The sequence below is a fragment of the Pleurodeles waltl genome, chromosome 8 (assembly GCF_031143425.1).
Source record: "Pleurodeles waltl isolate 20211129_DDA chromosome 8, aPleWal1.hap1.20221129, whole genome shotgun sequence".
Lineage (NCBI taxonomy): Eukaryota > Metazoa > Chordata > Amphibia > Caudata > Salamandridae > Pleurodeles > Pleurodeles waltl.
The window spans coordinates 577,796,168-577,821,575 of NC_090447.1; positions in this window are offsets into that span (position 1 = coordinate 577,796,168).

Consider the following 25,408-nt stretch of genomic DNA (forward strand, 5'->3'; position numbering starts at 1 on the left):
TATTTATGGAATGGTGCAAGCCAGTGCAAAGGGTAGGCTAGTGTAAAACAAAATGACGTTAGTCGGGTGGGGCTGGCGGTATGGGAGAAGGGGGTTTTGCACCAAAAAATGACATTAGGCAGGTTAGAGTAAAAAAAAAAAGAATCTAACCAGCCCTGCCTTCTGACCCAAAACCATTCATACCACATGACTCCTGTCTTTGAAAAGACAGGAGTCATGGCCACCACCCCAATGGCCAGCACAGGGGACCAGGGTCCCCTGGGCATGGCCTTTGCACCCTGTGCCATGTATGGGGGCCCAGCTCAGGGCCCCCATGGCACTTTAAAAAATAAAATAAAATACTTACCTGTACTTACCTGGGATGGGGTCCCCCATCCTCCGCTGTCCCTCTGGTGTGGGTGGGTTGTCTCTGGGGTCTGGGGAGGGCACCTGTGGGCTTATTCCATGGTGTTCCTCCATGTAATTAGGCCCACAGGTCCCCTAATGCCTGCCCTGACCCAGGCATTAAAAAATGGGGCAAAGCAAGCTTTGCTCCATTTTTTGACACCTCCTCCCTCCCGTGCACCATTTTTGCATATAAATATGGCGTTAAGGCCATAGAGTAATTTTGTGCACTGGAATGCCTACCTTGCATCTCATTAAGGCAAGGTAGGTTTCCACGGTTTCTATTGTATTTTGTAAGTTTGCGCCGCTGTTGCGTCAAAAGTGGTGCAAATGGGGCGCTAAAAAAGTATAAATATGGGCCCAAGTGCAGCCTCCCACGCTTGTTTTTATGAAGCCCCTGGGTGGGCCAGGTCTCGTAGGCATTTTGAAGTAAAGGAAGGGGGCACACGGGCCCACCTCTGAGACTTTGATAAAATACAATGTGGGGCCATGTACCCCCCTAAGCCCCAGGCACGGCCACCTTCATAGGGATGTGATCAAATATGTTACGGGGGCTGAACAGACCCCCTACAGCCCCAGGGACTGCCACCTCCCTGGGGCTCACATCAAATACATTGTGGGGGGCCACTCACCCACCCCTGCAGCTCCAGAGACCCCCACCTCCCGGGGCTATTTTACATTGGAGGCGTGCTGTGGGCCCCCATTGAGGAGCCATAGATGGCCCTGGGGGCTGCCTTCCCCCCCAGGGCCCGCTCTTGATATACCCCGGGGTACCCACCCTGGCACATAGCTGTTTGCTCTCACTTGACTGGAGCTTTGACAGCAAACACTTCACTTTCTGCAACTTAGAGCTGCCAAACAGTTCTCACTTAAGGAAGGGAAGTTTAATCTGTTTCTCTGCACACAAACAGGTGTGCAGGGAAACAGAAGAAAACATTGCTCCCACAAGCAGGCAGCTGCTATTTAAAGCAGCTCCCAGCTTGTGGGAGCAATGCCATCTCCCGAAGGATGTTGGGAGCTGGTTAGCACCACAGGGGCCTTTGGGCTTCCCCCACAGTTCTGTCACTCTCTCTCTCTTCCATTCCATAAAGGAATGGAAGAGAGACAGAGAGATTGTAATTACAATGGCCTCTCCGTACAAGTACTTCAAATAGTCAGACTAGCAAGATGTTTTGTAAGAATGCTTTAGTTACATTTGGATGCAGAGCAAAACAGAGACCCTTCTGGCCTAATGGTCAAGGTCTTGTGCTGTCACTCAGAAAGCTGAAGGTTCAAATCCTAGTATCACTTGGCAGTATGTCTGTTTATTTTCTAGTGTTTCCACTGTTAAACATTTCTAGTGATATAAAATTGAATTATTTTTCCCCTCCAAATCTGTGGGTTGAATGTCACAGCTAAGTCTGAAGACTGCAAAATAAAGAGTCACCTCCTGCATAGTGGTTAAGATCTTGGACATGCACACTAAAGCTTAACTGTTCTAGTCAAGGTGAGTCTGTTGTCATTTCTTGTTTTAGTTTCTTTTCACTTATAAATATTGAGGTTACATAATGAAAGGTGACCTCACTTTTTTAATTGATAAAAACATTTTTATTTTCAATTTGTCCAGAAATATCTCATTGTAAGTATACCATTCATCTATGCCTAAATCGATCTTTCTTTCTCAATCTTCCATTTTCTCTCTCTTTCTCTCTCTCTCACGGCTGAGTGGTTAGTGGGGTTGGCTGCAAGAACAGGGTGCAGGCCAGGCCCTGAAGCCAACTCCATCGCACACAGCCAAAGACTATGCACAGCACAAGGATGGGTGGTTATAGGGGGTTGGTTACAGGGCATGGCCTCAGGCCAGGCCCTGCGGCCAACTGCCGCTTCAGATGGCAAGAGGTGTGGGCAGTGGCATTTGGCTTAACGGCCATGCACAGCCAAAGGCCATGCGTGGTGGTGGTTGATTAACGTATATAAATGAAAATACTTCACATAAAAAAAAACATAGAAATTCCCTGAAAAAAGCAAAAGTTATAGGTATGTTATAGGTAGGAAATAGAATTTAAAGAAACACATAGAAATTCACTTAAAAATCAAGGCCCGTATTTACACTTTTTGACGCTAAACTGCGCTAACGCAGTTTAGCGTCAAAAATGTTTGCGCCGGCTAACGCCATTCTGAAGCGCCATGCGGGCGCCGTATTTATTGAATGGCGTTAGCCGGCGCAAGCAGACCGGCGCTGCCTGGTGTGCGTGGAAAAAAACCACGTACACCAGGCAGCGCCGGCGTAGGGAAAAATGGCGTTAGGGCGTCTTAAAAATGGTGCAAGTCAGGTTGACGCAAAAAAATCGCCTCCACCCGATTTGCGCCATTTTTAACGACGCCCAGACGCCATTTACATGACTCCTGTTTTAGTAAAGACAGGAGTCATGCCCCCTTGCCCAATGGCCATGCCCAGGGGACTTCTGTCCCCTGGGCATGGTCATTGGGCATTGTGGCATGTAGGGGGGCACAAATCAGGCCCCCCTATGCCACAAAAAAAATATAAAAATAAAAATATTTATACTTACCTGAACTTACCTGAATGTCCCTGGGGTGGGTCCCTCCATCCTTGGGTGTCCTCCTGGGGTGGGCAAGGGTGGCAGGGGGGGTCCCTGGGGGCATGGGAGGGCAGCTGTGGGCTCATTTTGAGCCCACAGGTCCCTTAACGCCTGCCCTGACCCAGGCGTTAAAAAGCGGCGCAAATGCGGGTTTTTTTGACCCGCCCACTCCCGGGCGTGATTTTTGCCCGGGAGTATAAATACGACGCATTTGCGTCGCAGTAATTTTTTGGGACGGGAACGCCTACCTTGCATCTCATTAACGCAAGGAAGACGTTCACGCAAAAAAATGACGCTCTTTACTCCTACTTTGGCGCTAGACGCGTCTAACGCCAAAGTATAAATATGGCGCTAATTTTGCGCCAAATTTGCGTCGAAAAAAACGACACAAATTTGGCGCAAACGGAGTATAAATATGCCCCCAAATGTTACAGTGATGTTACAGTTAGGCTATAATTGTAAACATGCAAACCCATGAAAATTCACCTGTTACAGTTAGTTATCTTGAGTAACTATAACACGTGCCCTAAGGTAACTATAACTTGTCCCTTGCCATCCACTGCTAATTACCCTACAGATTATGGCACCCAGGACATCTTTTTTAACAACATGATAATATCAATACAATATTTGCATTAACATTTTTGACAAAAAAGGGTGCATGTTGGGGGCATGAGTTACAGTTTCCTTAGGGCATGAGTTATAGGTACTTGAGATAATTCTAACTATAACAGGTGAATTTCTATGGTCTTGAACATTTAAAATGTTAGTCTAACTATAACCTCCCTGTAACCTTTGTTTTTTCAGTATATATATATATGTATATATATATATATATATATATATATATATATATATATATATATATATATATATATATATATATATCTATATATGTACATATGTATATATACATATATATATCCATATATCCATATATATATATATATATATACATATATATATCAAAACCAGACCCTTTCAGGGTTAGAGTGATGCATTAATTAGGCAAAACACAAGGGAGAACTCTGGGTAGCTCCCAAATTTAGGTGGAAAGCAGCTCCAATAAAGAGCACGCTACACCACCAGCAATACTCTAGATTTGCTTACCTCAAATGTCTGTTTAGCTAGCAAAAATATTAAGCATAAGATCAGAACAGTGCTATCCCCACCAAGCTAGATAGTGAAAAAGTATTTTGCCATTTGTATAGCAAACACTTTAAGCATAGGACTGACACAGTGTCATCCTTGCCGAGCTGTAAAATGACAAAATCCATTTATCATTCCAGGCACAGTATTACAGCTTTGGACTGGTCAAATACTAACAAAGCCAACCTGGAATGAGTAAAGCAACCCCTGACACATGTTTCACTCTCACTAGAGATCATCAGATGGGTTTAGCTTTGTCCAGCCACCAGCGAGTACCCAGTATAAGTCAAAACAAGATCCTTTCAGGGTTAGAGTGAGGTATAAATTATGCAAAACACGAGAGAGACCTCTGGGTAGTTCCCATTCATGTGGAGAGCAGCTCCAGTAAAGAACACTCTACAACACCAGCATCATTCTAGATTTTCTCACCTCAAATGACTGTTTATCTAGCAAAGTTTTCAAACATAGGATCAGCACAGTGCTATCCACGCCGAGCTAGATAGGAACAATGGCCCTCATTCTGACCCTGGCGGTCGGTGATAAAGCGGCGGCCAAGCCGCCAACAGGCCGGCGGTCTAAAATATGCAATTCTGACCCTGGCGGGAACCGCCAACACAGCCCGCCAACTTAACACTCTAACCGCCACAGCGGTACAAACAAACAGCGCGGCGGTTCCCGCCAACAGCCCGGCGGCAGACAATGTACCGCCCACCCTATTACGACCCACCAATCTGCCACCTTTTCCGGGGCGGGAGCACCGCCAATAAGAACACGGCGGAAACAGACTACGAACGGGAAAACGCTCACCTCTACGCACTCCACGCGAGATTCCGGCAGTATGGAGCCAGAGTTGCAGGTCATCCCCGCACTCCTATTCCTGCTCATATACCAGGAGCACGCCCGGCGGCGCGGAAGACATCGGTGAGTACTGCACCTACGACACAGGGGAGGGAAAAGATTACCGGCACACACCCACCCACCCACACCCACTACAACACACACAACAATGCATTCCCACAGATCACTGTCACAACCCACAAACCACCCCCCTCCGAAATAATGCAAAGACCAAAAGAAGAGATCATAAACGGGCAGATATATTGAAATATGGACACCAGTAATCCCAATAAATAAATAAACTATGTACAAAATATATACAGCTACTAAATGTAGTCCAACCACTGTCCGTGGATCACAGGGGTCCTGTGCAAAGGGGCAAGGCCCAGTCCCACGACAAGAACTTCACGGAGAGAACACTGCAGGGGCATCAGAAAGAAAATAGGACAGGCACCTCAGGGGGAAGGGAAGGGGGGGCACCTCAGCCACTTGAGTACACGACGCCAGATCCACGAGGGGACTCCATGACCACTGGCCCATCCTGGGGAGAGCAAAGCCACAGTCCATACAGTCCATACAGTGGGTGGCCTGCCCACTGGGCCATCCTGGGGAGAGCAAAGCCACAGTCCAAACAGTCCATACAGTGGGTGGCCTGCCCACTGGGCCATCCTGGGGAGAGCAAAGCCACAGTCCAAACAGTCCATACAGTGGGTGGCCTGCCCACTGGGCCATCCTGGGGAGAGCAAAGCCACAGTCCAAACAGTCCATACAGTGGGTGGCCTGCCCACTGGGCCATCCTGGGGAGAGCAAAGCCACAGTCCAAACAGTCCATACAGTGGGTGGCCTGCCCACTGGGCCATCCTGGGGAGAGCAAAGCCACAGTCCAAACAGTCCATACAGTGGGTGGCCTGCCCACTGGGCCATCCTGGGGAGAGCAAAGCCACAGTCCATACAGTCCATACAGTGGGTGGCCTGCCCACTGGGCCATCCTGGGGAGAGCAAAGCCACAGTCCAAACAGTCCATACAGTGGGTGGCCTGCCCACTGGGCCATCCTGGGGAGAGCAAAGCCACAGTCCATACAGTCCATACAGTGGGTGGCCTGCCCACTGGGCCATCCTGGGGAGAGCAAAGCCACAGTCCATACAGTCCATACAGTGGGTGGCCTGCCCACTGGGCCATCCTGGGGAGAGCAAAGCCACAGTCCAAACAGTCCATACAGTGGGTGGCCTGCCCACTGGGCCATCCTGGGGAGAGCAAAGCCACAGTCCATACAGTCCATACAGTGGGTGGCCTGCCCACTGGGCCATCCTGGGGAGAGCAAAGCCACAGTCCATACAGTCCATAACAGACCCCACTGCCACTGGAGGAGGCAAGTTGGCCAGAGGACATCCTGCAGCCCTGCCCGAGATAGATCCTGCCCTGCCACGTCTGCCAAAGGGCCAGCGGTTCTTGCCCTGAAGGGCCCAGTTCAGCGGTTCTTGAGACGGCGGGGCCCAGCGTAGCGGTTCATGAGACGGCGGGGCCCAGTTCAGCGGTTCTTGAGACGGCGGGGCCCAGTTCAGCGGTTCTTGCCTTGAAGGGCCCAGTTCAGCGGTTCTTGAGACGGCGGGGCCCAGTTCAGCGGTTCTTGAGACGGCGGGGCCCAGTTCAGCGGTTCTTGCCCTGAAGGGCCCAGTTCAGCGGTTCTTGAGACGGCGGGGCCCAGTTCAGCGGTTCTTGAGACGGCGGGGCCCAGTTCAGCGGTTCTTGCCCTGAAGGGCCCAGTTCAGCGGTTCTTGAGACGGCGGGGCCCAGTTCAGCGGTCCTTGCCCTGAAGGGCCCAGTTCAGCGGTTCTTGAGACGGCGGGGCCCAGTTCAGCGCTCCTTGCCTTGAAGGGCCCAGTTCAGCGGTTCTTGAGACGGCGGGGCCCAGTTCAGCGGTTCTTGCCCTGAAGGGCCCAGTTCAGCGGTTCTTGAGACGGCGGGCCCAGTTCAGCGGTTCTTGAGACGGCGGGGCCCAGTTCAGCGGTTCTTGAGACGGCGGGGCCCAGTTCAGCGGTTCTTGCCTTGAAGGGCCCAGTTCAGCGGTTCTTGAGACGGCGGGGCCCAGTTCAGCGGTTCTTGCCCTGAAGGGCCCAGTTCAGCGGTTCTTGAGACGGCGGGGCCCAGTTCAGCGGTTCTTGAGACGGCGGGGCCCAGTTCAGCGGTTCTTGAGACGGCGGACGGTCTATGGCCAACTGCTAATTGCCTGGTGGTGCCCTCCTGGGCAGCGGGGATGGTGCTCCTTCGCTGCCCACCTGGGCTGTGGGTGGTGGGGCCCTCCTGGCCAGCTGGGCTGGGTCCTCCCTGGGCAGCGGCTATGGGGGTGGTGGGCTCTCCCGGGGCAGCTGTGCCGGTTCCTCCCGGGGCAGCGGCTATGGAGGTTGTGGGCTCCTCCTGGGCAGCAGGCCTGCTGCCTGACCTCTCTGACTTGCTGCCCTTGCCCTCCTTAGTCGTGGGCCTGTGGCCCTTTCCTCCCTTTGGAGCTGTGGCTGGTGACTGTCTCTGGGTGGTGTCCGGGGGGGATGTAGAAGGCGGGCTCCTGCGGCGACCCTTCCGCCTTCTGCTCCTCTTCCCAGGGGGTGGGCTGGCTGTCCCCTTGCTGCTGGGCGAAGATCCAGACATGCGGGCTGGCGGGCTCCAATACCCCTGCACCCTTGTCAAGGGGGCTGCAGGGCTGGTGGTGGCTGAGGTGCTCTTCTTACCCCGACGAGAAGGAGGGGGGGGCTCAGGGTCAGGAAAGAAGTTAGTAGTGGCGAGGAAGAGCTTCTTGGGACAATGGAGAGTGGTAGGTACAGTGGGAATGGGAGTGGAGGGAGAGGATGTGGTTGTAGGTGAGTCACGTTTGCTGTCTTTGGGTGCAGGTGCAGGAGGGATAGGCTGTCATGAGGTGGATGGCTGTTGGATGGGTGGGTGGCTGCGTTTGTGTGGTGTGGAAGAGGGGGTGACAGACACAGTGGGAGAGGACACAGGGGACGTGTAAATGGCAGTGGGGGTGGTGACTGCACGTGTGCGGACTGGAGTGGAGGGTGTGCTGGTGATGGAAACACTGGCTGATGGTGAGGTGAATGGAGGTGTGAGTGTAGACGTCACAGGGAGGGAGGAGGGAGACGAGGAGGTGGGGGTCACAGAGGTGGTAGTGACTGTTGGCATGTCTGCATCGGAATGTTGCGTGTGTGAATGTCTGCGTGATCTGTGGTGCTTATGTTTGGATGAGCTTCTCTTGGGTGTTGAGGTGTGTGCAGGCTGGTCTGATGGTGTGGGTGGGACAGGCAGAGGAACAGGAGACTGGGAGGAGGGAGTTAGTAGAGGCAGGCAGGAGACAGGGACAATGGCTGCCGTCAGTGCTGAGGCCAGAGCCTGGAACGATCGCTGATGGGCAGCCTGACCCGAATGAATGCCCTCCAGGTACGCATTGCTGCGATGAACCTCCCTCTCCACCCCCTGGATGGCATTCAAAAGGGTAGTCTGCCCAACAATGAGCGTTCGGAGGAGGTCAATGACCTCCTCACTGAGGGCAGCGGGGGTAACAGGGGCAGGGCCTGAGGTGCCTGGGGCGAAGGAGATGCCCGGCTTCCTGGCAGAGCGGGCACGGGGCGAACGCTGAGGGGCTGCTGGGAGGGCGGAGATGGTGCGCTGGGTGGCGGCTGTACCTGTAATGGCGGGGGGCACGGATGGTGCCACCCCCGCAAGGGAGCCCCCTTCCGAGGACGTGTCCGTGTCGCTGCAGGGTCCAGTCGTCCCCGTCGTGGAGCTCCCCTCGCCCTCCGTCTCACTGGTCCAGTCTGACTCTGTGGCATGGCCCTCCTGGGCCATGTGAGATGCAGCTCCCTCCTGCCCCGATGCCACTTCTCCTCCGCCTGATGATGCTGATGCACACAAGCACAGAAAGACAAACAAAAAGGGGGGGGGGAGAGAGAAATAAAGGGATATTGAGTACATGGATCTCCGGTACAGTTAGCGGACATGACAGACACAGATGCCCCCTGCACTAAGTTGCGCACTTGGGGTACGCTACGCATTCCGTGGAACATGCCTTACACGCCTAGAGTTGACAACTGCACCCATGGATGACACGGCCCAGGGATGGCTGTACTGACAAACTACTGAGGGTGGTGGCTGGGGACACAGGGGCTTACGGGGGTGCCCAGCCTACAGATATCGCCCTGGCCTAGGGGGACCCCCAGCCCTCCTCCCCCACCCAGACACCTCCACTGCGCGACAACAGAGTAGATAATGCTTGTACTCACCCCCTTGTGTCTGCTGTGCTGCCCTCACGCGCCCATCCAATTCAGGGTAGGCCACCGCCAGGATCCGGAACATCAGGGGGCTCAGTTGACGGCAGGCACCCCGCCTACGTTGGGAGGCCATCCCCAGCAGAGACTCGGCGGTCTTCTTGGTCCCGCGGCGGATGTCTTCCCACCTCTTGCGGCAGTGGGTGCCCCGTCGATGGTGGACCCCCAGGGCCCGGACTTCCTTGGCGATGGCACGCTAAATCCCGATCTTCTCATGGGCGCGGACCTATGTGACACGTACAGGGAGGGAGAAATACCACGTTCAAGTTTCTCAGCATTTTCCTTTCCAGTGGCCCAACGCCCCCCATCCCCGCCAGGCCCCCCGCCATGCCCCCCGCCATGCCCAACATGCCCCCCATCCCCGCCAGGCCCCCCGCCAGGCCCAACATGCCCCCCATCCCCGCCATGCCCCCCGCCAGGCCCAACATGCCCCCCATCCCCGCCAGGCCCCCCGCCATGCCCCCCGCCAGGCCCAACATGCCCCCCATCCCCGCCATGCCCCCGCCAGGCCCAACATGCCCCCCATCCCCGCCAGGCCCCCCGCCAGGCCCAACATGCCCCCCATCCCCGCCAGGCCCCCCGCCATGCCCCCCGCCAGGCCCAACATGCCCCCCATCCCCGCCATGCCCCCCGCCAGGCCCAACATGCCCCCCATCCCCGCCAGGCCCCCCGCCAGGCCCAACATGCCCCCCATCCCCGCCAGGCCCCCCGCCATGCCCAACATGCCCCCCATCCCCGCCATGCCCCCCGCCAGGCCCAACATGCCCCCCATCCCCGCCAGGCCCCCCGCCAGGCCCAACATGCCCCCCATCCCCGCCATGCCCCCCGCCAGGCCCAACATGCCCCCCATCCCCGCCAGGCCCCCCGCCAGGCCCAACATGCCCCCCATCCCCGCCATGCCCCCCGCCAGGCCCAACATGCCCCCCATCCCCGCCAGGCCCCCCGCCAGGCCCAACATGCCCCCCATCCCCGCCAGGCCCCCGCCATGCCCCACGCCATGCCCAACATGCCCCCCATCCCCGCCATGCCCCCCGCCAGGCCCAACATGCCCCCCATCCCCGCCAGGCCCCCCGCCAGGCCCAACATGCCCCCCATCCCCGCCAGGCCCCCCGCCAGGCCCAACATGCCCCCCATCCCCGCCAGGCCCCCCGCCATGCCCCCCGCCATGCCCAACATGCCCCCCATCCCCGCCATGCCCCCCGCCAGGCCCAACATGCCCCCCATCCCCGCCAGGCCCCCCGCCAGGCCCAACATGCCCCCCATCCCCGCCAGGCCCCCCGCCATGCCCCCCGCCATGCCCAACATGCCCCCCATCCCCGCCATGCCCCCCGCCAGGCCCAACATGCCCCCCATCCCCGCCAGGCCCCCCGCCAGGCCCAACATGCCCCCCATCCCCGCCAGGCCCCCCGCCAGGCCCAACATGCCCCCCATCCCCGCCAGGCCCCCCGCCATGCCCCCCGCCATGCCCAACATGCCCCCCATCCCCGCCATGCCCCCCGCCAGGCCCAACATGCCCCCCATCCCCGCCAGGCCCCCCGCCATGCCCCCAAGCCAGCCAGTGGCCCCAAATCCATATTGAATTAAACTCACTTGTTGGTCTGGAGGACCGTAGAGTAGCGCATACTGGGGGAGGACCCCATCCACAAGTTTCTCCAACTCCTCTCCAGTGAAGGCAGGGGCCCTTTCCCCAGGCGCAGCAGCCATTGTCCCTTCCAGACCGAGGTCACAGCAACACTTGCAGTATAGGTCCTCTCCTGTGAAAGTTCAAGTCGCAAGTGGATAAGTAGATAGAAAATGGCGGTCACGTCCGCGGCGGTGCGTACCACGGCGGTGCGTCCCGCCACCGCCGGCGCCCTTCGCCATTGGCTCCTGAAACCCATAGGCTTCAATGTTAACCAATGCGGCTTCGCGCCGCGGTCTTCGCCCGCCGCCCGCCGCGGTGTGCCACGCCAGCGCATTGACCTCACATCCCATTGTCACACTTCACAGGTCAGGCAGCCGCCATTTCCAGGGCCCACATGGCTCAATTTCAACTGCGTCACACAGGCCTAGGCCTTGCATAGCCACTCAGACACGCCATTCACTGCATAGAGAATCGTATACTGTGCTAGCTGTGAGTACGTACCTGTGGGTTGCTTGACTGTGTGCTCCATGTTGTCCTTCCTAGGCACCGTCCGCTGGGTTGGGCGAGGAGACGGATGAATCCTCCCGTGTACCGACCGCTGGTGGACCTGTCGACAATGGAAGAACGCCACATTATCCTGACCTACCGTCTTAACCGTGCCACTATCCATGAACTGTGTGCCCAGCTGGAGCCCGACCTGATGTCCCCCATCCGCCAACCCACAGGGATTCCCCCTCTGGTGCAGGTCATGTCAGTACTACATTTCTTGGCAAGTGGGTCATTTCAGACAACCGTGGGAATTGCTTCCGGGATGTCTCAGCCCATGTTTTCGAAGGTGTTATCCAGAGTGTTGTCTGCCCTGATGAAATCCGTGAGGAACTACATCATTTTCCCTGAGGTGGGCGAATTGGCTACAGTGAAGGGTGATTTCTACGCCCTTGGACATATTCCCAACGTAATTGGTGCCATTGATGGGACCCATGTGGCTTTGGTTCCCCCAAGAGACAGGGAGCAGGTGTACAGGAACAGAAAAAATTACCATTCAATGAACATCCAGGTGGTGTGTTTGGCTGACCAGTACATCTCGCATGTAAATGCCAAATTCCCAGGGTCAGTGCATGACGCCTACATCCTCAGGAATAGCAGCATCCCTTACGTGATGGAACAGCTACAGAGACACCGTGTATGGCTAGTGGGGGACTCTGGGTACCCCAACCTGTCGTGGCTACTGACCCCAGTAAGGAATCCCCGGACCAGGGCAGAGGAACGGTACAATGAGGCCCATGGGCGTACTAGGAGGGTGATCGAACGCACCTTTGGCCTCCTAAAGGCCAGGTTTAGGTGCCTGCATATGACAGGTGGATCCCTAATGTACTCACCTAAGAAGGTGTGTCACATCATCGTGGCCTGCTGCATGCTTCACAACCTGGCTTTGCGCCGCCAGGTGCCTTTCCTGCAGGAGGATGGTCGAGACGGTGGTGTTGTGGCAGCGGTGGAACCTGAGGAGAGTGACGAGGAGGAAGACGACGGGGCTGAAACAGACAACAGGGACAGAATCATTGAACAGTACTTCCAATAGGACACAGGTAACATTTCAAAGATAATTTAGTAAAAGTTAACTACTCTCCAGCATCTCTGCTGCCTGTCTATTTGCCCCAGTGTATGATGACTGAGTTTTGGCTTTTCCCTCCCTATTTCAGATCTGGGGTCCCCACTACGAGTCCTGTGCTTCGTTTCCCCATGGACTACAGCTTTGTGGCAGCTGTTTGTTGACTTCACCATGTACAAGGACATATTTGCACTGTCATGTCAATTACAATCTATTGAAATCACAGCCAGACTCCAGATATTTTGGTGCAAAATAGGTGTTTATTTAAGTGCTCAAAATGGGATGGGTGGTTTCAAGTGGGTGGGGGCTATGGTGAAGGAATGTCCATGGCAGAGTCCAGAGTAACAGTCACACAGGTGCATTGTCCAGAGGCCTGTGGAGAGATGGAGCATGGGCAGTTCAAGGATGGACAGGGTGACTATGTGGGACAGTGGGATGACATCAGGTGGTATCCATTGCTGGCGGGGGTCTTGACATCCTACTCTGTCTTCTTGCGAGATCTCAGGGCCCTCTTGCGGGGTGGTTCTTCTCCTGCAGGAGGTGGGGGTCTGGTGGGCTGCTGCTGTGCGGGGGCCTCCTGTCCACTAGCGCCGGCGGAGGTGGTTGGCTGTTCTTGGTCCAGGCTAGTGGCAGGGGCCCTTGGGTGTTGTTCAGTGTCCGCCCTGTTGTTGACGAGGTCCTGCAGCAGCCCTACCATGGTAACCAGGGTGGTGTTGATGGCTCTGATGTCCTCCCTGTACCCCCGATAGTGTTCCTCCTGCAGCGCCTGGATCTCCTGGAACCGGGCCAGTACCGTCGCCATCGTCTCCTGGGAGCGGTTGTATGCTCCCATGATGGTGGTGAGGACCTCGTGGAGAGTGGGTTCCCTGGGCCTCTCCTCCCCCCCCTGTCGCACAGCTGCCCTCCGAGTTCCCCTGTTTCCCTGGGCCTCTGCCCCCTGGCCGGTGTGCCCACTACCACTGCCCCCAGGTCCCTGTTGTTGTTGGGGTGGTGGGTTATCCTGGGTGCCCTGTAGTGGTAGACACACCGCAGATTGACGCGCCCTGGAGACAGAGGCATGGGCCCGCTGGGTGGGAGCTGTGCTGGTGTTCCCAGAGGGGTTTGGGTCTGTAGTGGCCTGTGCCTGTGTGAGGGGAACCGACTGTCCAGAGGTCCCCGATGGTCCGGGCTGGTCATCGGTGTCCAGGTCGACAGAGCTGCTGTCATCGCTGACGGCCTCTTGGGTGGGGGGTGTGGAGAATTCTGGCCCCTCCGCCGCGGTGTGTTGACGGTCGGGTCCTGCAGGGGTATAGAGGTATGGTTATAGTTTCAATGTGTGGCATATGGGTGTATCTGTGGGTTCTCGTGTCCCCAAGTGCTGGCATTCGTGTGTGGGGGCTTTGGTGAGGGTGGCTTGTGGGGGGGATGTGTATATGCATTGGGCATGCTTTGGTGATGGGTGTCCATGCTTAGTGGACGCATGCAGGCCTAGGTTTTGGGATGTGTGGGTTGTGATGGTGAGACATTGGCGGGGAATAGGTGTGCTGGGGGTGGGGGTGAGGATGGTGGTGGGGGTGAGGATGGTGGTGGGGGTGAGGGTGGGGGTGACGATGGGGGTGGGGGTGAGGGTGGGGTTCGAGGATGGGGGTGAGGTTTGGGGTCTGATTTGGCATGCAGGTGGGGGGGAAGCAGTATTGAAGCTTCAACTTACCAGTATCCATTCCTCCGCCGACTCCTGCGAGGCCGTCAGGATGCAGGATGTTCAAGACTTCCTCCTCCCATGATGTGAATTGTGGGGGTTGAGGTGGGGGTCCTCCGCCAGTCTTCTGCACGGCGATGTTGTGCCTGGATACCATGGAACGCACCTTCCCCCGTAGGTCGTTCCATCGCTTCCTGATGTCTTCCCGATTTCTGGGGTGCTGTCCCACTGCGTTCACCCTGTCGACAATCCTCTGCCATAGCTCCGTCCTCCGGGCAATGCTGGTGTATTGTATCTGTGTGCCGAACAGCTGGGGCTCTACCCGAACGATTTCCTCCACCATGACCCTGAGTTCTTCGTCTGTGAAGCGGGGTTGTCTTTGGGGTGCCATGGGGTGGTGTGTATGATGTGTGGGGTGGAGTATGTGTATTTAAGTGAGTTGAGTGTGGTGGTGTGTGTTGTTTTGTGTGTGGATAGTGTGTGGGTGATGGTGTTGAGTGGCTGTGGCAGTTATTTTTTGGATGCTGGTGTCTCGCTCTTGCCTTCTTGACGAATTTTTTGGCGTAGGGGTTTGTGGGTGATGTGGGTGTGTGTTTTATATTGTATTGTGTGTGTGGGAGTGGTGTGTGTATGTGTATCAGGTGTGTGGGATTCAAATCGTCCAATGTGGCTGAGTTTTGTTCGTTTGTGTGTATTCTGACCGCGGCGGTGTGTCCCGCCAATGGAATACCGCGTTTGAATGACCGCCGCGTGGATTCGTGGGTCGTAATGGGATGGGCGTATTTCTGTTGGCGTGGCGGTGGAGGTTTGGTCACCTCCACCTTTCCGCCGACCGCTGGTCTGGCGGTCTGTTGTGGCGGTCGGATTTTCGGAGGTTTGCCTTCTGCGGGTCAGAATGACCGTGGCGGGTTTCCGCGACCGCGGCGGGATTATGGAGGATTTCTGACCGGCGGTAGGCGCCTTTTACAGCCGAGGTCAGAATGACCCCCAATGTCTTTAAACATAGGATTGACACAGTATTATCCTTGCCGAGCTGTAAAACGACAAAAGCCATTTACCACTCCAGGCACAGTATTACAGCTTTGGACTGGTCAAATACCATCCAAGCCAACCTGGAATGAGTAAAGCAACCCCTGACACGTGTTTCATTCTCATTAGAGCTCATCAGAGAGGTTTAGGTTTGTCCAGACACCAGAGGGCACCCAGTATAAGTCAAAACAAGACCCTTACAGGATAAGAGTGATGCATAAATTATGCAAAACACAAGAGAGAACTCAGGGTAGTTCCCAATTTTAGGTGGAGAGCAGCTTCAGTAAAGAGCACCACCAACACTCAAGACTTAGGGCCTGATTCTAACTTTGGAGGACGGTGTTAAACCGTCCCAAAAGTGGCGGATATACCACCTACCGTATTACGAGTTCCATAGGATATAATGGACTCGTAATACGGTAGGTGGTATATCCGCCACTTTTGGGACGGTTTAACACCGTCCTCCAAAGTTAGAATCAGGCCCTTAGTCACCTTAAATGTCTGTTTATCTAGTGAAGTTTTTTTTTAAACATAGGATCAGCACAGTACTTTCCACGCCAAGCTAGATAGGAACAATGTCTTTAATCATAGGATTGACACAGTATCATCCTTGCCGGGCTGTAAAACGAAAAAAGCAATTTACCACTCCAAGCACAGTGTTACAGTTTTGGACTGATCAAATATCATTCAAGCCAACCTAGAATGAATAAAAGCTACCCCTGACATGTGTTTTGCTCTAATTAGAGCTCATTAGAGGGGTTTAGCTTTGTCCAGACACCAGGGAGCACCCAGTATAAGTCAAACCAAGACCCTTTAAGGGTTAGAGTGACGCATAAATTATGCAAAACACAAGAGAGACCTCTGGGTAGTTCGCAAATTTAGGTGTAGAACAGCTCCAGTAAAGAGCACTCTACAACACCAGCGACACTCTAGATTTGCTCACCTCAAATGTCTGTTTATCTAGCACTGTTTTTAGACAGGTCTACAGCCTGAAACTCTGAAAGGAATTACACCGAAGTTGGCAGAAAGCTAGCTCTTCATTCAGAAAGATCGCATTTGTAATTTAGTGTAAATCTCTTTATTAGCTTTGGAGTTAATATAGGAAAAAGAAATATAGATATCTAGGGATGTGGCTCCACCGTGGCGGATCTGCAGATCAATGCTCCAACAACAGTGCAAGGATTGGCTGACTGCAACCTGACAGGAAAGGTTGGCTGCCATTTTAGATAGCAAGGCAGGGTCCCGGGGTCTACAAATTGATGTGAAATGTAATAAAAGGGGTCAGGGTAGAAGTTCCCTAACTGCATGTATGTCTGATAGGGACCCATGATGGGCAAGGAATTGCCCCAAAACAGTTTTTTCCACATGTGTGTATCTGCCACCATGGTCAGTGCAGCTCCTGTGTGAAATCATGATGGATCCATGAATCTAGCCTCACTGGAAAAAACACCTGCTCACAGACTGACAGAGGGACTTACACAGCCACTCCCTGACCCATACAGCAACTCATGCACCAATACAACTGCTCACACATCCTATCACAGACTAACACAGCCACTCACAAACCCACTCACAGACCCATACAACTACTCACACATCCAGTCCCAGACCCATACGGCCACCCACACTGTCAGTCATACACTCACAAAACCACTCACACACCCACTCATAGAGCCATAGAGCCACTCACACACCCACTCACACACCCATACAGACACCAACACACCCAGTCACACACCCACAAAACCACTCACACATCCACTCGCAGACCCATACAGTCACTCACACACCCACACACACACACCCTTACAGTCACTCACACAGCCACTCACAGACTCTGTGTTGCTCTCAAGTAACTATGGGCCAGATGTATCAAGCGATTTTGCATTCGCAAACGGTGCGAATCGCAAAAATCGGCCGTTCGCGAGTGCAAAAACGTGGTCTGCGATGCATGAAAGGCATTCGCAGACCAAAAATAAGAAATTGCAAAAATTGCGATTTTTTGCGGTGCGACCTGGTTTTGAGAGTCGCATTTTGCGATTCGGTATTTCCAGTAGGAAATTGCGAGGTGCAAAATGCGAATCACAAAATCCAAATCGCAAATAGATGCATCCAAAAATCGCAATTAGCGATTTTTCGCAGAATGGCATTTTGCACATGCAAAATACCATTAAGTGAAAGCAGGTGGTAACCAGGTGCAACCTATATAAAGAGGCCCAGAATGCCTCAGACTCTTTTCCACAATGGCTGCACTCTACGTCATGGCGAGGAGGATGAGGATCCTGGCAGGTTTGAGGAGAGGGAGGAGGAGACAGGAGCGCATTTTCAGAGTGCGCATTACACTTTTTGACCTGACAGAGGAGGAAATATTTGAGAGGTATAGGTTAAGCTCAGCTATGATACTTGATCTGATAGCGGAGCTACAACCCCTACTGCAGCGCAGAACACTAAGGACACATAGGCCCTCATTCTGACCCTGGCGGTCAGTGATAAAGCGGCGGCCAAGCCGCCAACAGGCCGGCGGTCTAAAATATGCAATTCTGACCCTGGCGGGAACCGCCAACACAGCCTGCCAACTTAACACTCCGACCGCCACAGCGGTACAAACAAACAGCGCGGCGGTTCCCGCCAACAGCCCGGCGGCAGACAAAGTACCGCCCACCCTATTACGACCCACCAATCTGCCACCTTTTCCGGGGCGGGAGCACCGCCGATAAGAACACGGCGGAAACAGACTACGAACGGGAAAACGCTCACCTCTACGCACTCCACGCGAGATTCCGGCAGTATGGAGCCAGAGTTGCAGGTCATCCCCGCACTCCTATTCCTCCTCATATACCAGGAGCACGCCCGGCGGCGCGGAAGACATCGGTGAGTACGGCACCTACGACACAGGGGAGGGAAAAGATTACCGGCACACACCCACCCACCCACACCCACTACAACACACACATCAATGCATTCCCACAGATCACTGTCACAACCCACAAACCACCCCCCTCCGAAATAATGCAAAGACCAAAAGAAGAGATCATAAACGGGCAGATATATTGAAATATGTACACCAGTAATCCCAATAAATAAATAAACTATGTACAAAATGTATACAGCTACTAAATGTAGTCCAACCACTGTCCGTGGATCACAGGGGTCCTGTGCAAAGGGGCAAGGCCCAGTCCCACGACAAGAACTCCACAGAGAGAACACTGCAGGGGCATCAGAAAGAAAATAGGACAGGCACCTCAGGGGGAAGGGAAGGGGGGGCACCTCAGCCACTTGAGTACACAACGCCAGATCCACGAGGGGACTCCATGACCACTGGCCCATCCTGGGGAGAGCAAAGCCACAGTCCAAACAGTCCATACAGTGGGTGGCCTGCCCACTGGGCCATCCTGGGGAGAGCAAAGCCACAGTCCATACAGTCCATACAGTGGGTGGCCTGCCCACTGGGCCATCCTGGGGAGAGCAAAGCCACAGTCCATACAGTCCATACAGTGGGTGGCCTGCCCACTGGGCCATCCTGGGGAGAGCAAAGCCACAGTCCAAACAGTCCATACAGTGGGTGGCCTGCCCACTGGGCCATCCTGGGGAGAGCAAAGCCACAGTCCATACAGTCCATACAGTGGGTGGCCTGCCCACTGGGCCATCCTGGGGAGAGCAAAGCCACAGTCCAAACAGTCCATACAGTGGGTGGCCTGCCCACTGGGCCATCCTGGGGAGAGCAAAGCCACAGTCCATACAGTCCATACAGTGGGTGGCCTGCCCACTGGGCCATCCTGGGGAGAGCAAAGCCACAGTCCAAACAGTCCATACAGTGGGTGGCCTGCCCACTGGGCCATCCTGGGGAGAGCAAAGCCACAGTCCATACAGTCCATACAGTGGGTGGCCTGCCCACTGGGCCATCCTGGGGAGAGCAAAGCCACAGTCCATACAGTCCATACAGTGGGTGGCCTGCCCACTGGGCCATCCTGGGGAGAGCAAAGCCACAGTCCATACAGTCCATAACAGACCCCACTGCCACTGGAGGAGGCAAGTTGGCCAGAGGACATCCTGCAGCCCTGCCCGAGATAGATCCTGCCCTGCCACGTCTGCCAAAGGGCCAGCGGTTCTTGCCCTGAAGGGCCCAGTTCAGCGGTTCTTGAGACGGCGGGGCCCAGTTCAGCGGTTCTTGAGACGGCGGGGCCCAGTTCAGCGCTCCTTGCCTTGAAGGGCCCAGTTCAGCGGTTCTTGAGACGGCGGGGCCCAGTTCAGCGGTTCTTGAGACGGCGGGGCCCAGTTCAGCGGTTCTTGAGACGGCGGGGCCCAGTTCAGCGCTCCTTGCCTTGAAGGGCCCAGTTCAGCGGTTCTTGAGACGGCGGGGCCCAGTTCAGCGCTTCTTGAGACGGCGGGGCCCAGTTCAGCGCTTCTTGAGACGGCGGGGCCCAGTTCAGCGGTTCTTGAGACGGCGGGGACCAGTTCAGCGCTTCTTGAGACGGCGGGGCCCAGTTCAGCGCTTCTTGAGACGGCGGGGCCCAGTTCAGCGGTTCTTGCCTTGAAGGGCCCAGTTCAGCGGTTCTTGAGACGGCGGGGCCCAGTTCAGCGCTTCTTGCCTTGAAGGGCCCAGTTCAGCGGTTCTTGAGACGGCGGGGCCCAGTTCAGCGCTTCTTGGCTTGAAGGGCCCAGTTCAGCGGTTCTTGAGACGGCGGGGCCCAGTTCAGCGGTTCTTGAGACGGCGGGGCCCAGTTCAGCGCTTCTTGCCTTGAAGGGCCCAGTTCAGCGGTTCTTGAGACGGCGGGGCCCAGTTCAGCGCTTCTTGGCTTGAAGGGCCCAGTTCAGCGGTTCTTGAGACGGCGGGGCCCAGTTCAGCGGTTCTTGAGACGGCGGGGCCCAGTTCAGCGCTTCTTGCCTTGAAGGGCCCAGTTCAGCGGTTCTTGAGACGGCGGGGCCCAGTTCAGCGGTTCTTGAGACGGCGGGGCCCAGTTCAGCGGTTCTTGCCTTGAAGGGCCCAGTTCAGCGGTTCTTGAGACGGCGGGGCCCAGTTCAGCGGTTCTTGAGACGGCGGGGCCCAGTTCAGCGCTCCTTGCCTTGAAGGGCCCAGTTCAGCGGTTCTTGAGACGGCGGGGCCCAGTTCAGCGGTTCTTGAGACGGCGGGGCCCAGTTCAGCGCTCCTTGCCTTGAAGGGCCCAGTTCAGCGGTTCTTGAGACGGCGGGGCCCAGTTCAGCGGTTCTTGAGACGGCGGGGCCCAGTTCAGCGCTTCTTGAGACGGCGGGGCCCAGTTCAGCGGTTCTTGCCTTGAAGGGCCCAGTTCAGCGGTTCTTGAGACGGCGGGGCCCAGTTCAGCGGTCCTTGCCTTGAAGGGGCCAGTTCAGCGGTTCTTGAGACGGCGGACGGTCTATGGCCAACTGCTAATTGCCTGGTGGTGCCCTCCTGGGCAGCGGGGATGGTGCTCCTTCACTGCCCACCTGGGCTGTGGGTGGTGGGGCCCTCCTGGCCAGCTGGGCTGGGTCCTCCCTGGGCAGCGGCTATGGGGGTGGTGGGCTCTCCCGGGGCAGCTGTGCCGGTTCCTCCCGGGGCAGCGGCTATGGGGGTTGTGGGCTCCTCCTGGGCAGCAGGCCTGCTGCCTGACCTCTCCAACTTGCTGCCCTTGCCCTCCTTAGTCGTCGGCCTGTGGCCCTTTCCTCCCTTTGGAGCTGTGGCTGGTGACTGTCTCTGGGTGGTGTCCGGGGGGGATGTAGAAGGCGGGCTCCTGCGGCGCCCCTTCCGCCTTCTGCTCCTCTTCCCAGGGGGTGGGCTGGCTGTCCCCTTGCTGCTGGGCGAAGATCCAGACATGCGGGCTGGCGGGCTCCAATACCCCTGCACCCTTGTCAAGGGGGCTGCAGGGCTGGTGGTGGCTGAGGTGCTCTTCTTACCCCGACGAGAAGGAGGGGGGGGGGCTCAGGGTCAGGAAAGAAGTTAGTAGTGGCGAGGAAGAGCTTCTTGGGACAATGGAGAGTGGTAGGTACAGTGGGAATGGGAGTGGAGGGAGAGGATGTGGTTGTAGGTGAGTCACGTTTGCTGTCTTTGGGTGCAGGTGCAGGAGGGATAGGCTGTCGTGAGGTGGATGGCTGTTGGGTGGGTGGGTGGCTGCGTTTGTGTGGTGTGGAAGAGGGGGTGACAGACACAGTGGGAGAGGACACAGGGGACGTGTAAATGGCAGTGGGGGTGGTGACTGCACGTGTGCGGACTGGAGTGGAGGGTGTGCTGGTGATGGAAACACTGGCTGATGGTGAGGTGAATGGAGGTGTGAGTGTAGACGTCACAGGGAGGGAGGAGGGAGACGAGGAGGTGGGGGTCACAGAGGTGGTAGTGACTGTTGGCATGTCTGCATCGGAATGTTGCGTGTGTGAATGTCTGCGTGATCTGTGGTGCTTATGTTTGGATGAGCTTCTCTTGGGTGTTGAGGTGTGTGCAGGCTGGTCTGATGGTGTGGGTGGGACAGGCAGAGGAACAGGAGACTGGGAGGAGGGAGTTAGTAGAGGCAGGCAGGAGACAGGGACAATGGCTGCCGTCAGTGCTGAGGCCAGAGCCTGGAACGATCGCTGATGGGCAGCCTGACCCGAATGAATGCCCTCCAGGTACGCATTGCTGCGATGAACCTCCCTCTCCACCCCCTGGATGGCATTCAAAAGGGTAGTCTGCCCAACAATGAGCGTTCGGAGGAGGTCAATGACCTCCTCACTGAGGGCAGCGGGGGTAACAGGGGCAGGGCCTGAGGTGCCTGGGGCGAAGGAGATGCCCGGCTTCCTGGCAGAGCGGGCACGGGGCGAACGCGGAGGGGCTGCTGGGAGGGCGGAGATGGTGCGCTGGGTGGCGGCTGTACCTGTAATGGCGGGGGGCACGGATGGTGCCACCCCCGCAAGGGAGCCCCCTTCCGAGGACGTGTCCGTGTCGCTATAGGGTCCAGTCGTCCCCGTCGTGGAGCTCCCCTCGCCCTCCGTCTCACTGGTCCAGTCTGACTCTGTGGCATGGCCCTCCTGGGCCATGTGAGATGCAGCTCCCTCCTGCCCCGATGCCACTTCTCCTCCGCCTGATGATGCTGATGCACACAAGCACAGAAAGACAAACAAAAAGGGGGGGGAGAGAGAAATAAAGGGATATTGAGTACATGGATCTCCGGTACAGTTAGCGGACATGACAGACACAGATGCCCCCTGCACTAAGTTGCGCACTTGGGGTACGCTACGCATTCCGTGGAACATGGCCTACACGCCTAGAGTTGACAACTGCACCCATGGATGACACGGCCCAGGGATGGCTGTACTGACAAACTACTGAGGGTGGTGGCTGGGGACACAGGGGCTTACGGGGGTGCCCAGCCTACAGATATCGCCCTGGCCTAGGGGGACCCCCAGCCCTCCTCCCCCACCCAGACACCTCCACTGCGCGACAACAGTGTAGATAATGCTTGTACTCACCCCCTTGTGTCTGCTGTGCTGCCCTCACGCGCCCATCCAATTCAGGGTAGGCCACCGCCAGGATCCGGAACATCAGGGGGCTCAGTTGACGGCAGGCACCCCGCCTACGTTGGGAGGCCATCCCCAGCAGAGACTCGGCGGTCTTCTTGGTCCCGCGGCGGATGTCCTCCCACCTCTTGCGGCAGTGGGTGCCCCGTCGATGGTGGACCCCCAGGGCCCGGACTTCCTTGGCGATGGCACGCCAAATCCCGATCTTCTCATGGGCGTGGACCTATGTGACACATAGAGGGAGGGAGAAATACCACGTTCAAGTTTCTCAGCATTTTCCTTTCCAGTGGCCCAACGCCCCCCATCCCCGCCAGGCCCCCCGCCATGCCCCCTGCCATGCCCAACATGCCCCCCATCCCCGCCAGGCCCCCCGCCAGGCCCCCCGCCATGCCCAACATGCCCCCCATCCCCGCCAGGCCCCCCGCCATGCCCAACATGCCCCCCATCCCCGCCAGGCCCCCCGCCATGCCCAACATGCCCCCCATCCCCGCCAGGCCCCCCGCCATGCCCAACATGCCCCCCATCCCCGCCAGGCCCCCCGCCATGCCCCCGCCATGCCCAACATGCCCCCCATCCCCGCCAGGCCCCCCGCCAGGCCCCCCGCCAGCCCCAACATGCCCCCCATCCCCGCCAGGCCCCCAAGCCAGCCAGTGGCCCCAAATCCATATTGAATTAAACTCACTTGTTGGTCTGGAGGACCGTAGAGTAGCGCATACTGGGGGAGGACCCCATCCACAAGTTTCTCCAACTCCTCTCCAGTGAAGGCAGGGGCCCTTTCCCCAGTCGCAGCAGCCATTGTCCCTTCCAGACCGAGGTCACAGCAACACTTGCAGTATAGGTCCTCTCCTGTGAAAGTTCAAGTCGCAAGTGGATAAGTAGATAGAAAATGGCGGTCACGTCCGCGGCGGTGCGTACCGCGGCGGTGCGTCCCGCCACCGCCGGCGCCCTTCGCCATTGGCTCCTGAAACCCATAGGCTTCAATGTTAACTAATGCGGCTTCGCGCCGCGGTCTTCGCCCGCCGCCCGCCGCGGTGTGCCACGCCAGCGCATTGACCTCACATCCCATTGTCACACTTCACAGGTCAGGCAGCCGCCATTTCCAGGGCCCACATGGCTCAATTTCAACTGCGTCACACAGGCCTAGGCCTTGCATAGCCACTCAGACACGCCATTCACTGCATAGAGAATCGTTTACTGTGCTAGCTGTGAGTACGTACCTGTGGGTTGCTTGACTGTGTGCTCCATGTTGTCCTTCCTAGGCACCGTCCGCTGGGTTGGGCGAGGAGACGGATGAATCCTCCCGTGTACCGACCGCTGGTGGACCTGTCGACAATGGAAGAACGCCACATTATCCTGACCTACCGTCTTAACCGTGCCACTATCCATGAACTGTGTGCCCAGCTGGAGCCCGACCTGATGTCCCCCATCCGCCAACCCACAGGGATTCCCCCTCTGGTGCAGGTCATGTCAGTACTACATTTCTTGGCAAGTGGGTCATTTCAGACAACCGTGGGAATTGCTTCCGGGATGTCTCAGCCCATGTTTTCGAAGGTGTTATCCAGAGTGTCGTCTGCCCTGATGAAATCCGTGAGGAACTACATCATTTTCCCTGAGGTGGGCGAATTGGCTACAGTGAAGGGTGATTTCTACGCCCTTGGACATATTCCCAACGTAATTGGTGCCATTGATGGGACCCATGTGGCTTTGGTTCCCCCAAGAGACAGGGAGCAGGTGTACAGGAACAGAAAAAATTACCATTCAATGAACATCCAGGTGGTGTGTTTGGCTGACCAGTACATCTCGCATGTAAATGCCAAATTCCCAGGGTCAGTGCATGACGCCTACATCCTCAGGAATAGCAGCATCCCTTACGTGATGGAACAGCTACAGAGACACCGTGTATGGCTAGTGGGGGACTCTGGGTACCCCAACCTGTCGTGGCTACTGACCCCAGTAAGGAATCCCCGGACCAGGGCAGAGGAACGGTACAATGAGGCCCATGGGCGTACTAGGAGGGTGATCGAACGCACCTTTGGCCTCCTAAAGGCCAGGTTTAGGTGCCTGCATATGACCGGTGGATCCCTAATGTACTCACCTAAGAAGGTGTGTCACATCATCGTGGCCTGCTGCATGCTTCACAACCTGGCTTTGCGCCGCCAGGTGCCTTTCCTGCAGGAGGATGGTCGAGACGGTGGTGTTGTGGCAGCGGTGGAACCTGAGGAGAGTGACGAGGAGGAAGACGACGGGGCTGAAACAGACAACAGGGACAGAATCATTGAACAGTACTTCCAATAGGACACAGGTAACATTTCAAAGATAATTTAGTAAATGTTAACTACTCTGCAGCATCTCTGCTGCCTGTCTATTTGCCCCAGTGTATGATGACTGAGTTTTGGCTTTTCCCTCCCTATTTCAGATCTGGGGTCCCCACTACGAGTCCTGTGCTTCGTTTCCCCATGGACTACAGCTTTGTGGCAGCTGTTTGTTGACTTCACCATGTACAAGGACATATTTGCACTGTCATGTCAATTACAATCTATTGAAATCACAGCCAGACTCCTGATATTTTGGTGCAAAATAGGTGTTTATTGAAGTGCTCAAAATGGGATGGGTGGTTTCAAGTGGGTGGGGGCTATGGTGAAGGAATGTCCATGGCAGAGTCCAGAGTAACAGTCACACAGGTGCATTGTCCAGAGGCCTGTGGAGAGATGGAGCATGGGCAG